This window comes from Etheostoma spectabile, chromosome 13 (assembly GCF_008692095.1).
Source record: "Etheostoma spectabile isolate EspeVRDwgs_2016 chromosome 13, UIUC_Espe_1.0, whole genome shotgun sequence".
In the NCBI taxonomy this organism is placed as follows: Eukaryota; Metazoa; Chordata; class Actinopteri; order Perciformes; family Percidae; genus Etheostoma; species Etheostoma spectabile.
The window spans coordinates 25,442,104-25,455,415 of NC_045745.1; the positions used below are offsets into that span (position 1 = coordinate 25,442,104).

The following is a 13,312-nucleotide window of genomic DNA, read 5'->3' on the forward strand; positions in this document are numbered from 1 at the left end:
GACTTTTAATTAATCAATTGGTGTAAGAAATAGCTCATATGAAAAGCTAAAACCCTCCCAAATGATGTTCAATGCACTGAAATAAATTAGTTTCACTAAAAAAAGATTTATTTAAACAAGATGGAAAGGTCAAATTTTGGCAAGACAAAAGTTTTGTCGCCTATACATAAATTTAACAAATTTACTACAAATACAAAAATATGTCAGCAAATTAAATAGTGGTGCTGTGAGATTCAAATTTAATATCTTGTATGACTTCCATGAGCTTGAAGGACTGCATCCATGCGGTTTGGCAAGGATTCATACAATGTATTGATGAAGTCATCAGGAATAGCTAGGAAAGCAGTCCTGCTGCCTCCCAGAGTTAATCAATATTCTTTGGTTTCGTCTTCCATGCTTCCTCTTTCATCCTACCCCACATATGCGAAAACTTGAGGAACTTTGAAGTGGAGATGGAAGAGCGATGGAGCACCATCCTGCTGCAGAATTTGGCCTCTTTTATGGTTGGGAATATAAGAGGTAGCTAAGATTTCTTGGTATTTGAGACTATTGATGTTGCCTTCCACCCTGCAGATCTCTCGCACACCCCATACTGGATGCTACCCAGACCATGATTTTTCCGCCACCAACATCACTATTTCTGGGTGAATCTTGGATCCATGCGGGCTCCAGTAGGTCCGCAATGTTTACGGCAACTGTGGTGTAATTCAACAGAAGATTCATCTGAAAAATCACTTTCTTCCACTTCTCCATCGTCATCCTTTTAGCAGGCTTTGGGCCTTGGCAAATGCCACACGGTTTTTCAATTGTCTTTTGTTAGTGCTGGCTTCTGGGCAGTGATTCGACCATGGAGGCCATTTCGAGACCGAATCAGACTAACCGTTCTGGTTGACACAGGGACTTCAGGGGACCAGGTCTGGTGGAGCTCTGCTGCAGTGGAGATGGGCGTGGCCTTGGATTTTCGAGCCAACAAACGGTCCTCTCGAGCAGTTGTCTTCGGGGTCTGCCTGACCTGGGCTTGTCAAAAACATCTCCAGTGTCTTCAAATGTTTTTTAATCCTCTGTACTTGACGCTGAGACACATTGAAGGTGTCTTCCACATCAGCAGTGGACTGGTCTTCAGCCTCTTGATAATCAAAACTTTAGTCTTAGGGTGAATCTTAGGCATGTTTGCAGAGTAGTTGCAGTTGATGTGAAGGTCTGGTGTACTGGGGTTGTTTTTATACACCACCTGAGACCTAATTGATCCATTATTAGTCCAGGTGAAGCTCATATGAAAGGCGACAACACTTATGTCTTTGCAAAAATGGACTCAATGGGCTTTACCAGCTGTGAATATTAGAATACTTTTGACAGTTTCTTTTTGCACTGAAACATTATACAAAAGCTGTTGGGATTAAAATGAGCCATTTCTGTAAATAAATCTTGATTAGAAATATATTTCAGCGGCATTCAGGTCAATTTGTACACAAGCGACAAGACTTTGTCCGGGACTGTATGTATTTACATACTTTAAAATAATACGCCACAAGAGAAAATGTCTTGGATGTAAAGCATGAACACTGGGCAGCGTCATCAGACTCATTCAGCTGTCATGGAGCCTGCCAAAGAAAAAGCAAATTTCACTTTTTCTGGGTGATACAACTAACATGTTAACATCAGGGAAAAAAAGCTGCAGCTGGATTCATTTTGTGCTTGAAATATTAAAAACAATATGACGTTAACTAATGGTTTTAGACCATAAGACCTGTTTAATTGGTGTCCAGTTGTATTTCCTCAGGATATAGTGTTAGACACTTACTTTGCCACTTGAGTAGAGCCATTTCTACATCCCAACAGAGTATGCCCTCCAGTAACACAGAATTAAACCAAAATATGTCAAAAAAAAGCCAGAAACCTTAGTGAACTTATTATGCAAACCAAGACTCGCTGACAGTTGTAATGTGTACCTTCTTGGCTTCAAGTTGTTGTGACAGTTTTTCGTAGCTTTCACCCAGTGCGACCAACATGCGTGAGTCATTGGGCCTACACAATATTGTATTTCAAAAACAAATAATGAGCATTGCATATTTAAACACTTTCTTTCTAAATAGTTTTTCCATTCTTAGCAATACCGCATAAAACCTTTTTTGTCAATATCCATACCTGAGCTGGTGAGCCTTTCGATAATAGTACAAACAGTAAAAGGGATCTTGAGGATCTCATACGTCTGACCCAGGCCATACCAGGCACGGGTAGTCCCGGTTCACTTCAATGGCATGCCTGATAGAGAAAACATGAGTAAGTAAAAAACCCGCAAAACACATATACTGTAACTGGAATGACCCTCCATACTGCTGTGAAAGGTTGGCAATAATTAAAATACTTAGTAATTAAAACTCCATTGTTTGCACATGAACAAGATATTGATATATCACCAAAATAAGGGCTGTCTATGCTCCACTACATTTCAGTCTGACCTGGAGGCCTGGATGGCAGCCGAAGTGTTCTTCATTTCATGTATTCGGGCCCATGAGGGTCCAGGCACCGAGCATCGAGGGTTAAGTTTGAGGGCCCGTGGAAGTACAAAGCTGCCTTCTCATGCTGAGAGCGTAAGCTATAATAATACCGTGGATATGATGCATAACTATTTACACAAAAAACCATGATTCAAAATGATGTCTTAAACATGTCTAACCAGCTGACAAATCTTAGAGTACAAAGATAAAAACTAAAAAGCCAGCTGTGAAGCTGCACAAGTCAAGTTGCTAAATTACAAACTATTGATGACAAGTTACAATACAATAATTTATGTATTTGTCAACTAATGTCACTAAATCACTGAAAAACTGTGCTTGAGAATTAAACAGTGCATAGTGTTGATCAATGGGTCAACACTTACCGATAACACAGCAAGTCTCCACTCTATACTTGTCAATCTCCACAGGTTGTGGGCCAGGTAGCTCAACTCTGGCTTCATGCTCTGTGGAAGCAGTATAAAAATATATATATAGTATTATAGTTTGGACTTATAATAGGTCTTCACAAAAAAAAAAAAATTTGTTCGAGAGCAACTATTTTTTCACTCAATCTATATGGAAAACATACTCACAGGGTCAATACAAGCAAGGTCTTCATCCTATTGGCTAAAATTACTTGAAAACACATTTATCTATGCTAATCAATAACGCATACTACAAGTGTCTAACTCACTTTGACATAGAGAAGGTTGAGAATGTGTCCATGTGTCAATGCGATACGGATCCTGCTCCCTCAACTCGTTGAAGAGAGTCAAAGCTTGGTCAATATCTGAAATAAATATAATATAGAGACAAGAGTTATATAAGATTAAAACCTGACCCCTTAACATTTTTTGACATTCTTATTGAAAAGGTAGAAAATAAACCTCTGATGTTGTGGGAGGCGACAGCAATCTGTGAGATGATGTACGTGCCTTAGAAAAGCCGGCCTCAATGAGGTTCGGTATTTCTGCAACGCTCTTTGATCATCTGCAGCTCTGTGTACATGTGGGCCATGAAGAAGTCTTTAATCCAGCAGTCTGGCAGAGACAGTGACTTCAGCTGGGAGAAGACCAAGAGACCAAGTTAGATGGAATCATTCCATCCATTAAGTACCGAGAATGGAGCTTTTTTTCTTGAATTGAGTGAATGAGAGAACGTTTTTGTTTTGTTTTTTTGTTTGTCTGAGAAAAAAGGTTAGTTTAGAAGTCATGAGGCTTTGTTGTGAGGACTGAGTTTGGGTAAAACGGTTACTGTGGAGGTGGGCACATTAAGTTAATTATGCAAGCTATCTACAATTTGTCAATGTGTAAATACATAGTTGGTTACATTTCAAGTTGGTGAGAGGTTATTAAGCTCCAGCCAGGCTCCCCAGTGAAGAGGAAGCGTGTGTATTGCTTCAACAAAAACCTCCACTGCCTCTCAGCAGGTCCAGCTTTCGTAGCACCACCCCATATCTGTGTTACACACATCCACAAACATACACATATAACTTTATAACAGTTGACTCGTTCTCTGAATTATCTGAGGAAAGTGTGTACACTTTGGAGGAAGGTTCTTACAGGTACAGGGTGAACCCGTCCAACTCTCCGCAGTGTGCTTCTTACTGAGCTCAAAACCTAAGTTCTCGCAAGGCTTCATTGCGCACTGCCTTCTCCAGGGGACCTAGTACCACACAGAAAAACACAAAAAGTTATGTGTTAAAGGGTAGCAAACTATTTTCAGTACTCTTTTGAAGTCCAAACAGACAAGTCCTCACCCATGGTCCACGGTCTCATCGTCCTTTTTTCTCACCTGACTGAAGACAACATGGTTTGCAAGCATTACAATCAAAGTGAAAGCAGTCTTGTCATCAAATCAAATCAAAGCTCACAGGATAGAGGCATGCCAGATATCTTCTACATAATCTTACCAGTAGCGCGGAATACATATAGAGGAAATAAGCCTTCTGACGCAGCAGCCTTTCAGAAAGTAAGCAGCAGGTCATACTCTTTCAGGTCAAAGTAGGATTTGGCCAGTGTAAGTGCATCCAGGTCTTGTGCATCTTCCTGTGTTTGGAAAGACAATGAACAAGAAAAGTCCCCACTTAGTGTCAGCATTGTACACGCCAATGAAGAGCTGGAACAGAAATAATATACTGTATGATACTGACAGACAGCGTGACATTTAATGATGTTTAAACCATAAAGCTACTTTAAGGGGATTGAAGGTAGTAATAATGGCATGAAAGAAACTAACTAAACCCAGAAAAGGCTTGGGCCAGGCAGTATACAAACCTCAGTAAAAGGAGATGACGGGGGTAGTTCATTCTTGGGAAGAGGGTTCAAAGCAAATGCCAATTCAGAAGCCCTGAAATGTAAACACAGGAAGCATGTGAGATAACTTTGCAAGGATTACAATCATTTTTTCTTACCCGATGTATTCTTGCGGACGCAAAAACAGCACGAAGTTACCTTTGTCCAGTGCCGTTAACGTTACATATGTTATAATGTTGAGCTACAGCCCGTATTAGTTACTGGTTAGGAATAACATCAACGTTCACGTCATATAACGCTAACACCTTGATAAGCGCTATGTGACGCTAGTAATCATTTAACGACTCTTTAACTATAATGCAACATTATATGACATTTAATGTACTATGTATCAGCGGTAGTACATTTATAGCTAGTTAATTAGACTTGTCAACAGCACTGCTAACGTTGCTAACTGATGGTAACTAGCTAGCTTTAAAGCTTAGGTTACAGCGGTACTGAGCAAAAAGACAGTCAGTTAATGTCACATTTGTCACAGTCAGTCTCACCACTTCGCGCTGTGTAAAATCCTCTTTCTTTACAAAGCGATATCACCGATATTAGCTGTTTCTTGATCTGTACCAGGTCCCCAAACTCACTACAGAGAGCCGCCATTTTCAATTTTGCCAAGCAAGTATGCTATGGTGGAAGTTACAAAGAGGTAGTTCCGCCCACCAAGAATGACATCATTCTGTTTCCTCCTTGTTTCCAAAGTAAAATAACTGTTGTCGATATTTTGTCTTGTCACAAATACACAGCCATGCAATTCTGATCATAACGTTAGCTATTAAACCATGTTATTTAAAAAACAAAAAAAAACACAGATATGAATCTGCTTGCTTGCACATGGAGAGGTGCCACTTCAGCTCCTGGATGCTTCCAAGTGCCCTTAAGCAAGGCACTGAACCCTCAACTACTCAGGAGGTTTACCTCAGGGAGCAGCCCCTCACTCTGACATCTCCCATTTGTGTATGTAGGCCAGTGATCATCAACTGGCGGCCCGCCAAGCCGTTCGATCCGGCCCGCGACTGGATTCCAAAATGTGAGGATCAAAGAGAAAATATGTAGGCCTATTACACTATTAAAGCAACTAAAAGCAGCAACAACTGAGTTCTCTCAGTAATCACCACCATTTATGACTCTATTTAGGCTACACCCCAAAATCAAACTACTCTCTCTGATCAGTTAAAGTTCGAGTAGTAATGCCGCTTGCGTGGGAGTAGCAGATTTCAGTGCGGCGATTTTTCTTGACACGCCTCTGACTGCTCAGGATATGAAATCTTAAAATTGAAGTTTAGTGTGGTGGTGACGGCGCAGATTGTATTCTTGCAACAGCAACAGTTTCGTTGCAAATTAGGCATACTGGTGAGGCATTCCGGAAGGTTGGCCTGATAAATGCGTACTTTTCAGTCCAGTCACATGAAGGACCTGTTTCAATATCAACTTTGCGTTTCATAGCCTTTGAGAGTGCCATTTTACCTCTGTTAGAGACCCTTTCCTGTCACTTCCTCGGTGTTTGTTTTCAAGTGCTCTACAAGTAAAATTGACTTAATTGGTTGAGGCAAAATATCTATCACCCTGGTGGTTGTCTGTGGTATAGGTGATAGGAACCTGACTATAAAGGCCTTCAGTGTAATAAAAGGAAAAAGTATTAACAATAAACATCAATCAAATGTTATACCAACATTTATTTTTTTATTTTTTTATTTAAGGGTCCGCCCCCAAGGAGCTGTCTGGTAAAATTCTGGCCCCCTGACAAATATAGTTGAGACCCCTGTAGGCTGTAGGTCCTGAGCATGTGTGTGTTTTTCAGGCCTGTGTGTAATGTGGGTAACAACAGTACCAAGCAGAGTGACAAATGTAATTTTCCCCTGCAGTTTAGGCTTGTCTTCTCCTCCTTTATACTTTTTTTTTTATATCACACCCAAATGTAACCACCCAGCCAGATAATACTCAATGCAAGTTGTGTATGTTTCAGAATATTTCATTTAACAGCCCTAAACATTATCAAGCAAAGGCTATAATGAAGAGCAAGGTCAAGGGAAGCATTTTTTCAGCTACATAGAAATAACAAAATCTTTTTTTGTCTTTTAAATATCTCAGAAGATGTATTGTGTGTGCAAATGGATTTTAGGTTCCAAATTCATGCATAGTTTTACACAACATCTCTCTTGAGCTACCTCAACAATAACACAATGTCAAGGTTCTCAAATGTCATCTTGCCAAACTAGCTTTAGAGTCATGGTCTCTACACAAAACTAAATAAGTTTCACTGTATGACAAGTCACAATCACACACAAGTTGAACAGAACCTTAAAATCCAAGCAGATTACAAGATGAGCATAGCCTACAGTAACAAAGTTGTGTTGTTGTTGTTGCTGTTGTTTTTGAAAAGAAACTGTGCTCATCATTTAAGTTATTTCAGTCATCAAGTCCCTGCATTATCTCTTGTACAAACCTTTTCAGCACTGTGCAGACACGAGTCTTTTAGTCATTATCTGTTGTTTTTTTGTATTTTTTCTCACTCTGACAGTTTTATGTAATTGGTATAGATGCTGTAATACCACGTGAAAAAAGAAGTGATACAGAGTTTACATGGGGACTACACAAAAAGCATGTATGTATTGTTATCAGCATGCACAGTGCAACATGATGTTTAAATCTAACATTAGTGTTGCATCATTAGAATAAGAACAGTAGTTTTCTTGCCTGCAATCATAGACTGGATAAAAAAACATCAAACATCATAAGGACTTCACTCTATATTTAGCCTTTGGCTCTGACCTCTGTACAGCCAGTTAAGTCGAGCTTACAGACTTTTCCAATCAGAACGTCAACTGTGGGATATCCTTACCTGAGCCCGAGCTTAACCCTGCTTCAGAGCAGGGATTTCCCTGCCTTTCTGATATTAACCCAAAGATCAGGGTTACTACATGCCATCTTGGACAATGTCTCACACCCATCCATGGCTTGCTGCTCAATCACAGGAGCAATTTCAGTGATAGATCAATCTCCCAAAATGCAGCACAGAGCGCCACAGGAAGTCTTCTGCCTTGTGCCATCAAACTTTATAACTCCTCCCTCTAAGTGTCCGACACACAGACACTTAGGGGGTTGAAACTGGACATATTATCTGTTTTGTGCAATAACAATGGCTTGCAATGTGGCAATACTCAACTGCTACTATTATATTATATTATTACTTTCACCATTGCAACACCTTAATTATGTTATTATGTAAATACTGTATCATAATATACCTTTAACTATGTAAATATCCACACTCCTTATATTTATATTTCTTATTTATATTTCTTATATTTCTAATATCTGAGCAATTGTAACAAGAGTTTCCTTCGGGGATCAATAAAGTATTCTGATTCTGATTCTGATTCTGAAACAACAACTGGTTTGAAGTTAGTACAGAGTAACAGGGTGTTTACTGTCAATGATGATGACGTGGACTAAGTGTCAAGACTTTCAGGATTCAGAAGACGTGGACCGGACTCTGATTGTCAAATGTGTATACATCACCTGGGGGGCTTACTTAGCTTCATCATGTCACGATGGAAGTTTGCGCCATTTGCACATTTGCACATTTGCACAAATGCCCGGGTACCAACTAGTACTCAGCAGTGCCTACTTGTTGTGAGGTGGCAGTGTTAAACACCAAGCCATCATCATATTTGAGGAACAAGATGTTATATTGAAGAAATAAAAAAAAAAAAGATATGCATTGCCACATATCATTTAGACTTCCAAATGAATTTCAAAAGCATTGCCATGAAAACTTTTCAGTTCCTGTTATAACAGTGCATTTCTTGGTACAACAGAATACACCATTCTGGTTCAGTATTCCATAAACTATCCAACCTTTGAATGTCTATTAATAACTAAAAGCCTTGCTGAAAATGTGATCCTGCAATGCACATAACCGCTGTCAAAGGGTTCAATCTCTTTTACAACTTTAGAAAGACTATTTTATGCTTTGCTAAATCCCACTTCTTTCTGTCAATATGCATTTGCTTTCATTGAAACAACCGTTATTATTTAATCAATATCTAATTCTAAGTAGTGAGTTTTGAAAGAGCAACAATATTCTACCTCTTTCTGTGCCAATAATGTAATATGATTGCCTGCACAGCCCCTGTCATTGGGCTCTGGGCTTGGCCATGCTTCGCTGGTGCAGAGCTGACAGTATTATGTTCTTGTCCGTCAAAATCAGCAGCTTCACTGGCTCCACTGCACTGGACAGAAGCACACGCACAGTTTCTTTATTGAAATTCTAATTTTTTCCCCCTTGTAACATAATTTTTTTTCACATTTTAGGTAAAGTAACGTAGACCATCATTAAATGAAAACGTAGTAAGGTTTGCTTTGGAGTTTTCAATCATAAGTTCAATGACCTAAGGCAGATCTGACCAACCATGGGCAGACCACTAACATCTCCAAATCATGCAAAATTTTAAAAGTTGTTGGGAGAGAACTTCTAAATCCAAAAAGGACCAGAATGTGCCCTTTAAACAGTAGAGCAACAGGTGTTCACATACGAGCTGCCACTAAACACACAGGACAACTGCCAACTGCACTTTGATCATGGGCAAAGCTTGTATTGTAAGTATTTTTGACAAAGAGGTTCACTTGCAAAGTTTGTTAAAAAACAAATGTCTTAATGCACACAGGGACCACAGAGCACACTGTGTGTGTGATCACAGACAGAACCCGATTTGTTCAGGTCCTACCCCCGACCAATCGGGTTGCTTGTAGGGCAGGTCTTGCATCGAACTGCAGTGGGTGCATATTGGTGTCTATGGTGTTTTATCTATCAATAGCGATGAGCAAAATGAATGTAATTTGGCAAAAGCATGCATGTTAGAATGCATAAAAAAACTATTTGGTGGAGGTTTTATAAGATCTGTTCTGAATGAAGGCTTTGAATACATAATAGGAAATTGGTATAACTATCCTATCCATTCAAACTCATTCAGTGAACGTAGTGTGTGACCTTACTAAGAATCCTGTCATTGAGTATATAAATCCTCCTATCATAACTGTATCAGGAGTTCAGCAACTATATCTAATGCTGGGGTTTATCCGCAGAAATTAAAACAATAGATGCCATGGATGTTTTTTTTTTGCTTTTCATGCTCATTGATGTACTTCACATACGATTATGTGTGTGTTTGTAACTTTCACAATTGTATTTTTATTTCCTTTTTCACAGCCGGTGTCGACAGAAGTTATTAATGCAAAACGTGTTTGTAATTTGTGTACATTAAATATGATACGTTAACATGTTAGTGAGCAGAAGGCATGTGCAGAAAGCGACATTGGCAGATGGGGATGAACTGTATGAAGTGCTCATTTTGCCAAGGGGTGGCACTGTCTAACAGAATTCACCGGGTTGGAGGAACAAAATGTTCAACAATGTGTATTAAGTAAAACTGTTTTTTTTTCTTTTTTTTTGACTTGCACACGTGTAGATCAAATCAGCAAGCATATATGTTTCATTTTGATGTGTTTTCCACAAATTGGCGGTGCCAAAAGATCTGTCAGGATCATCATAATTATCTACTAACCTGACAATGAAGTTGACCAATCAAATCCTTCTTTCCCTTCTTTGAAGGTAACTTAGTAGTGTCTTGAATTCAATCCCAAGAACTGAACTGGGACTATGGAAAAATAAATGAATTGTGTCTGGTCCCTTAGGTCCCTTAAGGAGGCATGAGGATGAATAGTTTTGAAATTAGTCAGCAGAGGGGAATGGGTCCTCTGCAGAAGGTCTGCATGATACTGAAGTTCTGGTTGTTTGGTTTGAAAAACTGACAGAGCCAATGACACTAAAAGACAGCAGAATATAATTTCTCTCCTTGGATGCAGCGTCCTCTCCACTCCCTGCGCTTCTTCTCTCTGTTGGAACATCCCTGTTGGACATGTCTCTCTAGTTCTCCACAGAGCAAAAGGCACCTTTAGAAGACTGACAAAGTAATCAGAGCACTGCAGTTTACAAGGCCGAGCAAATGGCTCACTGAGCGGTTTGAAAGAGGTGCAGGGACGAACCACACATAGTCCCTCCACTCAGCCCTTCCTCAATTCCCTGTTTTCATTCTCCTCACAAACACCACACACACACCACACACACACAACACACACACACCACACACACCACACACACACACACACACACACACACACACACACACACACCACACACACACACACACACACACAAATATATCATCCAGGTATAGGGCAGTGAAGTGCATGATGGAGTTGCTGAGACGACATTTGAGACAGCTGTGTAATTGAAAGGGAAAATATGCAACATTGGCTTGATCATTTTTTGTGTATGTTGCTAGTGTGTATACGCTTTCACCTTGGAAACTCAAAACTGTTACAAAAATACATACAATGTCATTATTTAACCTAGTATATGTCGTTTTGACTTGCTGTTTTTTTGTATTACAAAAGTCAATTTTTAGACCACCTTTTTGATCTGTAAATTATAAAATGAATACAGCTAATGTATCTCTTCAAAGGCAGAGATCAAAGGTTAAAAGAGTTTAAATAGATTATTTTGCATCTGTTCCAAACCAGAAGAACATAAAAAGAAGCCGTTGCCTTTTTTCTCTTTGCAGCTGCATGTCAAAGCTTTGCCCGAGTTAGATTTGCCTCCACTGATATGTCTAGTGGAGATTGTAAAAAAATACTTTAAAATAATGAGCCAAATGTTGGAGGCAATAAAAAAATCACATATCCAAGCAACAACAAAACAAGCAATATTTCCCCCTTAAAGCGAAACATTTCTGTACATCTGTACATTTGTGTAAGTAAGCATGAAAAGCGGCTTTACAGGCATGCTAGTCCCTGTGGTTTTGATCTTCAGGGCCAGTGCAGGACCCTGTGATTGGCTGTTGATGAGTTTTAAGTTGGACTGAGGACAGCCAACAGCTATGTCTCATCAGGGCAGCCACCACCTGAGCACTGGGCACTACACCACACTGCCTTCACAGGGACACAGTCATGCATAGGTCTGCACCGGATCCTGTTTATGGTCTTAGTGGGATTTTTGATTCATCATGTAAAGTACTCAATATGAAGTCAAATGTACCTGGACTAAATATACTACTATATGACATATATTACAGTTTTTTCCAACTACTTGCACACAAATCCTGTTCATGTCACACAACATTTGAAGTCTTTCACTCAAAGTGCAAAACTACACACCAAATCTCCCAAACCATGCGCTATTTATCAGCCTTTCAATCCGTTTTCAATGCATACATTCTTTTTCAAAACACTACACACAATTCTATATCTAAGACACAAAATCGATAAGGAAGTGAATTGCTTTCCTTTTCCAAACACAACCAATCAAAATTCACACTTCAGTTACCAGGGTGCACACACACTGCTCACATGGCAAACACAAAATTATGCTTAACTGAACACTAACCAGCACATAGGTCAGATTACCTGTTTTGAACAATGGATGCAACAATAGTCAGAGAGCAAGGGGGAGGAGGAGGAGGAGGAGAGGAGGAGGAGGAGGGAGAGGGAAGAAGAGAAAGATGGAGAGCTATCACGATGAGATCAAGGCCACACTTATTCATCATGTGATCAACCACTGTGACCACGTGAGAAGCCACACTTGAGTAGCTTACATTGGCGTCCATACTTGGATTTGTTTGTTTTTTTCAAAAATGAGAACAGGCATGCAACTATCTAATAACTATTAACATTATAAATCAATCAGACTTTGTTTTGCACAAAGTGCATGCAATACACACACAGGGTGTACTGGTATGTCAAAAAATGTACTATCAATAAAAACGTGTTTACAATTTGATGCAAATGCTTCATTTGAAAATGTGTTATGGCATTTTAATGATGGAGTGTTTTATTCAAAAGGAGATGTGAGGCATTTGCATTTGTGTTGTGCGTTTTGGGAATTCTGTGTAGAGTTTTGAAATAAGGAGACACAGTTTTGAAAACTGTGCTGTGGAAAAAACTGTAAGTAAGCAGCATTTGGTGTAGCTGCTAACCCTTCAGACATGTTAAAGAGTAAGATGTCAAAAACGTTGGGAATACAAATTGCTTTATATTACCAATGTACTGATTTTAAAAAGTTATCAATTATTCTTATGAAACACTAGTCTGTTAAGTAAACACTTACTCCAGCTGTCAGGGAATGCAACAGAGTAAAATAAGAATATTCCCCTCTGAAACGTTGTAGAGAAGAAGTATAAATTAGAATAAATAGGTGAAGTGCCTCTAAATCGATATGGAATTAGATACAGTACTTGAGTAAATGCAACTTGGTTCCACCACTGAAAAATACTATAATCACCCTAAGAGGCAGGAAAACTGTTTAGATTTCAGATCTTAACTCCCAAATGATGTTCAATGCACTGAAATAAATTAGTTTCACTAAAAAAAGATTTATTTAAACAAGATGGAAAGGTCAAATTTTGGCAAGACAAAAGTTTTGTCGCCTATACATAAATTTAACAAATT

At 39.2% G+C, this 13,312-nt stretch overlaps 1 protein-coding gene and 1 long non-coding RNA gene across 2 annotated transcripts in view; both read right to left on the minus strand.

The window, feature by feature from the left end:
* cdc23 (CDC23 (cell division cycle 23, yeast, homolog)) overlaps window positions 1-13,312 on the minus strand; it is a 41,130-nt gene that overhangs the window by 1,046 nt on the left and 26,772 nt on the right. The gene's annotated exons all lie outside the window — the stretch shown is intronic.
* On the minus strand, window positions 4,479-5,406 carry LOC116700065 (uncharacterized). The gene is made up of 3 exons (XR_004334559.1): window positions 5,302-5,406; window positions 4,775-4,847; window positions 4,479-4,546 (listed from the first exon to the last, which is right to left on the minus strand). It is a non-coding gene; the product is annotated as an uncharacterized LOC116700065 (long non-coding RNA).